Raw genomic sequence first — 11,538 nt, 5'->3', positions numbered from 1 at the left:
CTACAAGGGAGATTAAGAAATGTAGTTTATCTGGTGTTTCAGGAGGAAAACCACATGGTTTGGTAAATAGCCAATCTCTGCCTCACCCTTTGATCTAATAATGTCATTCCTGGAATCTATCCTAAATAATCAATCCAAACTATACAAAATTTTACACAAAGAAGTCTTATAATAGTGAAGAAAAACTGGAAGCATACAATATATACAAAAATAATTTAATTAAATTCTACTTTAGTCATTTGATACACTGGATTTCATGCATTTTTAAAGTGGTATTATTGAGACTATATAGAAACACTTGGAAATGCTTAAACTACAAATAGGATGAAGTCAAAGCAGAGCCCCAAATTTTATATATTTGTTACAACTATAACTGTTTACAGGACAATAAAAGATTGTAGAAAAAGCGCTAATAATTTTTAAAGTTATAATAATGATCATTTAAAGCATGCCTGAGATGGGCTAGGAAAGCACTACCAGCATTTGTATGTATTATCTCTAATGCTAACCACCCTGTCAGATAGATATTACCTGCAGCAGACTGAGTTAGTAGCTAACAGGTCTCAGCCAAGAAGACAGGGCTCAAACCCATTCCCACCCTCAATCACTGGTTGATGGGTCCAGAGATGACCCATTTCTGGCCATGAGACATGTCAGCCAGAGACCTTTTGGAAAAGAGTTCTTCCCACATAAAAGTAGAATCTTCTGAGGAGAGAGTCCTATTGCCCCCATGTCTTGCCTTTCTGCTCTGAATATAATTATGTGAGGCATTATATATTTATTTATTTTTGGCCACACCCCATGGCTTGCTGGATCTTAGTTCCCCAACCAGGGAATCCTGAGGCGTTATTTCTGAGCTACGGTGGCCATCTTGGGACCATGACTTGAGCAGCCTAATAATGAAAATACTTTGGATGTCAAAGAAAAAAAAAAAGAAAATAGAGCTTGGACCCTTGATGACATCGTTGAGATGCTGCCTCAGTCCTGCAGAGCTGACCTTCAGACTTCTTTTTAAGGGATATAATTTAATGTCTTTACTACGTAAGCCACATATGGTTGGGTGTTCTATATGTTTAGCTGAAGATATTCCCAAGTGATACTTCATCCTTCCTTTACAGGCCTCACAGCCAGCTAGTAAGAAGCAGAACTGGGATATAAAGCAGGTTGCTCTGGCTCCAAGGGCCAAGAACTCTCTACTCCACCACCATATGGTGAAATCAAAGCATTCTCCCCTCGCTCCTTTTCCTTCAAGTTATTTCCTATACATGTACACACACAGCAGCCATAGCCAACAAAATCCATCTCCCTCTCTCTCCTCGTTACCCTCAGATGCCTGTCAGCTTCCCTCATTAACTTGACAGGTGGTGCTTTCTGCTGCAGGTGTTTCTGAAATGTCTGTAAATATTGTTCCTTTTGGCCATGTCTCCTGATACAGTGATCTCGGAGGTAGATGTTTGAGAAAGGAATGATATCCCCCCAAACAACTTTTTCTGGCCTTGTTTCTGACTGGTTTTGTCAGGTTCAACAGACTGTACTTGAACCTTCACTTTATTCAATGTATTCAATCACTGTATACCTTTGGTTTTGAAACTACACTTTCTCCAATGCAGTCCTTTATTTCCCATGTGCTATCTATCCTCCAGCTGTTTGCCCAAAAAAGAAAACAATCTGAAAGAACTCTCAAATGGTAACAAGTACGTAGTTGAAATACTATCTGTACTGCCATAATCACCTTCAGACAGATTCCTACCCACTCTGCGTCTTTCTTCTGCTTCTTTTATGCACTTTTCTACTTTTTTTATGACTTCATAAAATGAACTTCCTCCCTCTGGCTACAGGTCTCTCTGGCATAGGTCTCCTTTGTTCCCATTTAATTTCTACTCCCTTTTAACTAGAACACAAGAAGCCAGAACATCATGTAGAGAGGACATTAACTCGCTCATCTGGAAAGGGGACATTTTGTTGTTTACATCCAATGTCTTAACCTCAAAGAGATGCTTTGGAGGGCCCCACCTGTGATGATCTTTCAGATTAAGAATTGTGTTGGATATTTCAGATGCATGCAATCAAATACTTGTAACAAGCTTCTATAGATCCTTTGCCGCCACCTATTGTAGCGGAGAATGCGTGATAAAGTTGAATTCCCCAGATATAAAAACATGTCCCACTCCCGAGAAGGGCAAACAAATGATGTGCAAAAGGGAAATTGCATCTATGAACACTCTTTCCTCTAAATTCAGAGAATTAACATGCACCTCAAGTCCAAGTCTAAAATTGTAAAGTAGAAAGACACAATTAAAAATTTTACCTTATTTACTACTCAATGAAACCAAGAATGAAAGAGAAAAACTCAACTGCTGCAAGTTGAAATAAAGCACTTCAGAGAGAGCCAATGGAAAAGAATTCATTCTAAGTATTTGGACACTCAGCTTTTAGTTTCTTCTCTGTTACTAACAAGCTGTGTGTCCTTAGGCGAAATACTTACTCTTTCTGAACAGTCTTGGTTTTCTCATATGTCAAATGACAGTAGCGATGATAACATATTTATTCTGAGCTTCATGGTTACAAGGTCCTTCTACATATTTTGATACAACAACCCTGGGAAGTGGGTTAGACAAATCCCCATTTTAGAGATAAGGAACCAAGACTCAGGGAGCTTAAATGATTTGGCTGAAGTTCATACAGTTGCTAAATATAAGATGATATACAAATATAGGTTTTCTAAGTCTAAAATCAATGGTGTTTCTGCTAAGCCCTATTGAGCAGAAAGATACCTATGATGCCGTGATCAAAATTCCAAGAAAGTAAGGTTAAATTATTTGTGTGTATATAGAGAGATTAAGTCCTTAGTTTTCATTTTCTTTTTGTTACCTATATCTTTCTTAGGACAAAGGCCATAGAAGTGAAGTGAGAATAAGCCAACCTTCAGAAATAGGAGAAGGGGCTATGTAATTACATAGGAAGAGAGAAATAGAGAGAGTAATGACAAGTTTGGGACACGATGGAAGGAGTTGTTGAATACTTCCAAATAAGAATATTTATAAGCCAAGGAATCATTTTTTTAAATTTTTATTTATTTATTTTTGGCTGCATTGGGTCTTTATTGCTGCCCGTGGGCTTCCTCTAGTTGCGGCGAGCGGGGGCTACTCTTCGTTGCGGTGTGTGGGCTTCTCATTGCGGTGGCTTCTCTTGTTGCAGAGAATGGGCTCTAGGCATGCGGGCTTCAGTAGTTGTGGCACGCGGGCTCAGTAGTTATGGCTCACAGGATCTAGAGCGCAGGCTCAGTAGCTGTGGCACACGGGCTTAGTTGCTCCGCAGCATGTGGGATCTTCCCGGCCCAGGACTTGAACCCATGTCCCCTGCATTGGCAGGCAGATTCTTAACCACTGTGCCACCAGGGAAGCCCCCAAGGATTCATTTTGATTCCAATAAATCAGTCTACTTTTTCTCCCTTGGGTACTTTGATTAAAGGATTTTTTTGTTTAATTTTTTTTTATCCACTATTCATCACAGGCATCTTTATCATCTCAAAAGAAAATCCTGCTGTGAATTAAACTGTGCAGCATTATCAGCTACTATTACAAATATGTTTCCCCCTTCAGTCATCATCCTCTTGGGATAAACAAAAGTAATAAAATGAAATAAGTTAGCATGCTTTATTGCTCCCTGATCTAAACTGTTGCCCATTCTGAAAAAGAGAAAGAACCAGTATATAAGATTTCCAAGAGTTGAGGGATGAGGGATTAGAATCTCAGAGTTATGGGGGAGGGGAACTTATATTAATTTTTTCCTTTGTGAATTTATTTAATCTTTTTATATGTAAATGTACATTTTCTAAAATGAATTTGGGGCAGTTTAGGGTAAAAGACACCTATTAAGCCACTACAATTGAAATAAAAACAGCTTTTTTTTTTTTTTTGGCCTCACCATGTGGCTTGTGGGATCCCAGTTCCCCAACCAGAAATCGAACCCGTGTCCCCTGAAAAGGAAACGTGAAGTCTTAACCACTGGACCACCAGGGAAGTCCAATGAAAACAGCTTTTATTTTTCTCTCCATCTTAATTTTCAAGGAGTAAAGGTGTCTCACTTCAAAAGCAAATAATAGTAGAAATATATATTGCATCCTAAATACAAATTTTATAACCCCAGAAATTTATTACTAGTTTAACTAACTGTCTACTGGTATCATTGAATGAGGTGAGCAATATAAAGCACTTAAAGATTTTGCTTCTCTGATACCATCATGGTTGTCATCAATTTTATGAAAAGTGTTAAGTGCCTAATTACAAAAGTCAATATACTTAAGGATTATAGTTTTTAGAAAGTTGAATAGACTTGGTCCCTATCATCATGGAAGCAGAATGTATCGCATGAGAAGCAGAATAGGAACATTAAACCAAGCCTTGACTGGACAGCAGGGTCAAATGGGATGAAGGCATCTCTTCTATGACCATCAGGGAAGGCTTTGTGGATGAGTTTTGTCTTCAGGGGCTTTGGAATAAGGGAGACAGGATGACTAACTAGTTGCAGAATAGAGAGTGTTTATTAAACGACATTGCATGGGAGGTAGCAGTGGTTGAACTAGTCTAACGGTCAGTCAGTCTGACATTGGTTGGCAGCCAGTGGAATAACCATCCTCTCCTTGCTGGTAGGGAGAGAAGATGGAGAGTAACCATGGAAAGTCTGCTTACCAAAATGCTTCAGAGGACTTAGCCCAGACCCTGAAGAGATGGCTCTGCCCGTATACATAAAATAATTCTCAGGGTGAAAGGAAGGACAGCGCAATTATAGTGATTTAATCAAGATAGACAACCAAATTCACATAACTTAATGACGGTCAAATATTTGCCCACATTTTCCTCTATACATGTATATTAGCCAATTTTAATCCCGTTTATGAAAATTGTGAGTTGTGAAGTGTGAAAATGTGAATTTCAATTGTGAAAATGGTATAAGTCATTCTAATTATCAGAATGCTGATAATAACATATAATGGTGTAAAGTCATTCTAAACATCAGAATGCTGTAAGAATAAAGGAATAAAGTATTAATAATAAAATGTCAAGTAGAACATTTGCCATAATCAGAGTTAGCAATGTAACGTGAAGATCTACTTCATATTTTCAATTCAGTAATGTAGGATTTAGTGTCTTCCAATTTTCATTATCACACTTAGAGGATAAATAGCTACTTCTTAATTTTGTCTATTCAAAATACAGAAATCTCTGAGGAGAAAGAAATGAACTAACATTTTTCTATAGAAGCAAAAATGAGAAAAGATAGTAATTCTATAAAATCTAAGGAAATGTTGATATTTATGATTATTACTATGAAAAGTTTCATTATTTCAGAATTCTTACCCAAATCTGATAAAATCCCTCTAACTCCCTCTCTCTGACCACTATTCTTCCAGTTCTTCACTCCTTCAATCCGACCTCACTACTTCCTACCTCCCAGGGAGACCTCCAATCCCACCATACCCACTCCCTTCATCTAATTTATCAGCTTTCCACTTCCATAAACAGCCCAGACAGACCCAATGGTTCCTCAGTTCTATCATGCTATTGACAGAATTCTCAGACCCCTTTTTCTTCACCTAGAGATCAATCCAATTATCTACTGCGTATGTTCCTACATATGGCAGCCAGGTGGATTGCTGCCAGAGTGAATGACTGATCTCCCACTGCAGACACTATTCTGTGTCAGACGTTATTAGGCTCAGGAAATATAGAAGTGACTAAAGTGCCTGTCTCTCTCTCTCGAGACAGACCAATAAACCAAAAATTATATGAGACTGAAATGAGATACCATTACACACCCACCAGAATGGCTAAATGTCAAAAGGCTCACAGCACCAAATGCTAGTGAAGATGTGAAGCAACACATTTTTGGTAGGATTATAAAATGATAAAACCACTTTAGGGAAAATCTGGCCATTTGTTTTAAAACTAAATATAAATATTCTATGACCATAAATTCCAATCCTAGCATTTACCCAAAAGAATTGAAGACATATATCCCCCAAAAACTTGTACAAGAATATTCACAGTAGCTTTATCCATAATAGTCAGAAACTAGAAACAGCCCAAGTGTGCATCTGTTGGATAATGGATTTTTTTAAAACTGTGATATAGCCATACAATGGAATATCAGTAATATTTTTTAAATGAGCTTCTGCTACATACAACAAAATGTATGAATCTCAAAAATATGCTGAATGAGAGAAGTCTTACATGAAAGTATATATACTGTATGATTCCTTTTATATAAAATTCTATAGCACAGAGAGCTAGTTGGAAGAGAATCAGAAGAGTCACTGCCTCTGAGAGAAGAGGGAGCAGAGATTTCCTGAGCAGGATCATGAGTGAACTTTCCAGAGTAATGGCAATGGTCTGTATGTAGGAAAGGTTTACGTTGCTCACGTGTATGTATTTAGTGGATCTCATGGGACACTTAAATGTGTGCATTTCATTGTATGTAAATTTTACCTGACATTTAAAAAACAAAGAACTGCAAACAAACACAGAACTCCACATGCTATGTATGAACTCTGAATGATACGTATTCTGAATTATTTGGAAGGACGTATATTGATATCTGCAACTTACTTTGAAATGCGTTTTTTAAAAAGATGGATTGATGGGTAGATAGAGTGGTGACAAAGAAAGCACAGTAAAATGTTAATTGTAAAATCATGCAAAATTCTTTCAGCTTTTCTGTCTCCTGGAAAATTTTCATGATTAAATGTTGGGGAAAATTATATGAGAGTACAGAAGATATGTAAGGTACAGAGATGCGGACAGAAAGGTATTTCACTCTAGCTGTGGAGGGGAATGGAGCGACGTCAGAGATAATGTCAATGAGAAGGTGACGTCTGAGATGTGCTAAATGAATAGTATTTCACCAGGCAGGAAAACCTGTCTGGTTGGCTGCAAGCAGCCTGATCTTACTGGAGCATGGGTAAGCATGTAAGGAAGAGGGATCAGAGGTCGGGATAAAGTGGTAAGAAGAGGCGAAATCATAGAAAGTTGTGTGTACTATGCTAAGGTTTATCCTATTATGGATGGGGAATTATTGTAGGTTTTAAACATAGTTTGTGACGTGATAAACCTTGCACTTTAACAAAGTTCACTCTGAAAATAGCGTGAAAGAGAAATGTCCAACTATGAGGCTGGGGGCAGGAAAAAGAGGACAAAGCCTGCTGCAGTAGCTTTGATAAGGGGTAAGAGTGACCTGACTTAAGACAATGGAAGTGCAGGTGGTGAGGAAGCATTGGATTTGGAAACTGTTTAAGATGTAAGATTGACAGGAGATAAAATTGAGAGAGTTGGTGATTGAGTTGATGTGGGGGATGAGAGAAAGAAGAGTTGAGAATGATCCTAAAGGTTCTGAGTGAATATTGATAAAATATGAGGGGTGGGAGAAGCAAGTTTTAGGAGAGACTATGCATTCAAATGGGGAAATGTTTATTCTCTAATGCCTATATGGAATGTCCAGGTGGACCTGTTCAGGAGGTTATTAAACATAAAGCCTGGGCCTCAGTAAGGAAATCAACATTGGATTGATTGATTTCCTTATTTTCTTTTTATCATCGACTCACATCTAACTCATTCCAAAGAGGATTTAGGAGATAACGATCAATACATAGTTAAAGCCATCAAATTGGATGCGATCTGGTGTATGACTAGCCCCTTACAAACTGCAAAGGGAAAAATCAATCGTTATGTTCTACAGCCACTTACATACAGTTTGTGTTTTCCCCCCATGGGGATACAATCTTCTGTGCATCCATGATCTAATAGAAAGAACACTAAACAAGGAGTTTGGAAACATGGTCTCTGGTTCCAGCTTCTCCATTAGCAGTGTGACTGAGCAACTCATTTAAGCCCTCAGAGGCCTCCAATGTGAGACACCTGAATTTTTTGATCTCTGTGATCCCTTCCAGCTCTCAAGTGGGAATTTTCTTTGAGCTCCATTTCATGGGTTATTATCCAGACCCTTGTCCTCTCTCAGTTACCTTCACTTGGCCTCCAAGGTACTAATTAGCACTTCAACTTGAGAAGAAGAGAAAGAAAGGTTAAAAAAAAAAAGTATGTGCTCTTTCCTGGATATCATGATAAGAAAATATTAAAAAGGGGAAAACTGATATCACTAAAATTGATGAGGTTTGGATTTATACAGACTCTCCCTACCCTATAACGTCCCCAACAAGAAAATCCAGGTCCCCAACAAGAAAGATCATTTAAAGTAAGTTCATTTAAAGATAAATGAGGAAGTCCATATACTGTGGTTTTCCCATGAATTTCTATAGAAATCACAATGTTTTCAGTATAATAAAAAGAGTGTTCAGCCAACTTCACAGTTTGATTTTCAAAAAAGAAAACAAATTATCATACAACCAAACACAAAGTTCGCTTTCTAAATGTGATGAATAATCATAATCATAAAATTAAAATGCCTTATGACCAAATGACCTGAAAAGAGAAAGACAATAAAGATACATGGAACAAAATGTTGAGCAAAACTGCTGCGAAATTCCAAGTACAGTCAACACACTATGTTCAAGCCATGAAAAGCTTCATGGTACACTGTGAGTGAGCTTTATTCTGGTTTGGGGGCACACCTTTCCAATGGCCTGCAGTGCTCTTTCCCATCTCCTCTGTCTAGAAAATGCTTCCAGCCACTGTTTTCAAACTTAAGTGTGTATCAAATCCAATGGAAGGCTTATTAAAACACAAACTGCTGGTCCCTACCCTCAGAGTTTGTGATTCATTACATCTGTGAATGGCCCAAGAGCTAGCATTTCTAACAAGTACCCAGGTGATGTCAACGCTGCCGGTCTAGTAACCATACTTTAAAAACCACTGGCCCTACCTACTTCTATTTCAAAAACCCAGCTCAAATCCCAGTCCCTGGGTGAAAGTGGGGTGGAGTGGGGAGGGGTCTTACTTTCCAGTTTTCTTCCCAGAAGACTATAGACAATTCTATATTACAGGTAGATTACAGCGCTAGTCCTGAATCTGCTCCCATGTCTCTACCCTACCCCGACCCTGGTCCTTCAAAAGTTCCTGGAAATGAAGGCCCAAATCTTATTCATACTTTTATGTTTCCCAGTATGTAGAGCAGTGTTTGTCCTCATCAGATACTTAAAAAATGGACCAAATAATAATAATAATATTAAATTAGTAAATGGATGAACAAAAGAATGACTATGAAGCACTTTTACAGTCAAAGTGTCATGAAAAAAACATACTGCAGATGAATCTCCTCAAGATCTAGTTAAAATGAAGATTCTGATGCAGAAGGTTTGAGGTGGGGCCTGAGAGTCTGAATTTTAAAAGTTTTAAGTCAGGCTAATACCATTCATAGACCACACTTTACATTGCAAGAGATTGTAACAGTAGTTCCCAGCCTTGACTGTACATTAGGACACCTGTGGACCTTTGACAACATAGTGTCTGGTCTACTTCCCAGACCAATTAAGTCAGAATCTCTGGGTATGGGTCACAGGTGTCAGTGTCTTTTCAAAAATCCTCAGTTATTTTAACATACAGCCAGAGCTGAGAGCAGTTGCTATCTACAGTAATCACATATGATATAGTCACCTTACCTTAAAATTCAAACTTATGTGATCCAAATCATGAGAGTTTTATATTATTTATGATTATATTGATATTACCAAATATATAATTTTGTTCTCTTTAAATCACTTAACATAAAATCATATTGTTATCTGGCAGATATTATCTAAACCCAGCTAGAAAAGAAATTTCTGACAGCTTTTAAAATAAAGTTTTATTTAATGTTTACTTAATGTTTCTCAAACCACCATATTTTAAAAGATCAGTAACTATTTTAGACAATTATAATTATGACATATATTTTTCTTAGAAACAGGGTAATGTACCCCTAAAGAAAGTGCCTTCAACATTAATACATGACAAATGTCAGATTTCAGGGCATCTGGCCCTGAAATACTGGCTTCCAGAAAGGACCATTGTTTTCAGTCTGTCTTAAAGAAGCAGAGTCTCTAAGGAGCCCGCAAGCCACAACTAAGGAGCCCGCGAGCCACAACTAAGGAGCCTGCCCGGTGCAACCAAATAAATAAATAAATATTAAAAAAAAAAAGAAGAAGAAGAAGAAGCAGTCAGCCTTTTTTTTTTTTAATCCATTTTAAGAAAAATTATCAAATAAAAATCCATATGTATACAGAAGATATATAAGAGAGTGTTCTTTCACACTACAGAAGAAAGATCTTAATACATACTTTCAACTATTAAGCCACCAGAGTGCCTTTAAAATAGAATCCAATCTGCAAGTCAACTTCTACCAACTTTTCATAAACACATCTGTGCCACAATGTAAGGAATGCCTCTATGATTGACTTTGATCTTGGTGTTTAAAAAAGTGGCCCAGATACTACTGAACTTTCCAGAGTTGGGGTGATCTGTTTTGATATTCCTCTAGAAATGGGCTACATAATCCATCCCAGATCCCTGCCACCCAGGCTCCAACCAGCAAGTTCAGAGTCTTTCCTGGCCAGGATGTGTGTTAAACTGTCATACACAGTACTAGGTAGAGATACTTGGCAGTGCTGCACATTCTAGCGCTCTGTACCTGATTCTCAGGATAAGAAAGAGAAGCTCAATTATGCATATGGGCAAACCAAAGCTGAGTTCAGGGAATTAGGTCTCTTCCAGGCCTCTTATACTTTAAGAATAAAAGATTGGAATGAAAAGATTTGAAATACTTAGAGTTGAAACTCTTTTATTAGGTACAACTCTTATGATGTTCCTTTTCTAGTAATCTTAAATATCCAGTCAATTGTAATCATCAAAGACATATTTGAAACAGCATGACTTGCATATAAGTATGAGTAAGCATGGTGCCAAGTTCAATAAATTGTGCTGTTATAAAACAACCACCTGACAGAAAGGAGACATGTCAGAAATAAGCCAAAAGCTGTCTACACATAAATTTCCTACTGAACTGAAATTCTTATTCTTGTGGCTGAATTCAAAACAAAAAGCTGCTTTGAACACATTAAGGAAAAGCATTATGAAATCTCAGATCTGACTTTTATTTTCTTCTAATTAATTCAATGCCTTAAAATCTGATTTCCAGTTTTATTTATTTTTGAAACTCTTCTAAGATCATCAATGGCATCTCACAAAAAAGAGAAGAGGTGCCATAAATCTGAAGAATACCGTTTTTTCATTCCTGATTTTCAGCAAAGAGCAGAATATGAGTTTTATAAAACCAAAGAGGTAAGGTAAGCCCACCACTGATTCTAGAAAAAAATCTAGAAGCAATTATTTTAAAGATATTAAGATAGCACAGGGAGCTATATTCAATATGCTATGATAAATTATAATGCAAAAGAATATGAAAAAGAATGTATATATATGTATAACTGAATAACTGCTGTACAGCAGAAATTAACACATTGTAAATGAACTACAATAATTTTTTTTAGGCTGCGTTGTGTCTTCATTGCTGCAAACGGGTTTTCTCTACTTGTGGCGAGCCTAGGCTACT

Source organism: Monodon monoceros, unplaced genomic scaffold, assembly GCF_005190385.1.
Source record: "Monodon monoceros isolate NGI ecotype Baffin Bay Population unplaced genomic scaffold, NGI_Narwhal_1 Super_Scaffold_21, whole genome shotgun sequence".
In the NCBI taxonomy this organism is placed as follows: Eukaryota; Metazoa; Chordata; class Mammalia; order Artiodactyla; family Monodontidae; genus Monodon; species Monodon monoceros.
The sequence above is the reverse complement of the archived record's forward strand: the minus strand, read 5'-3'. Positions refer to the sequence as shown.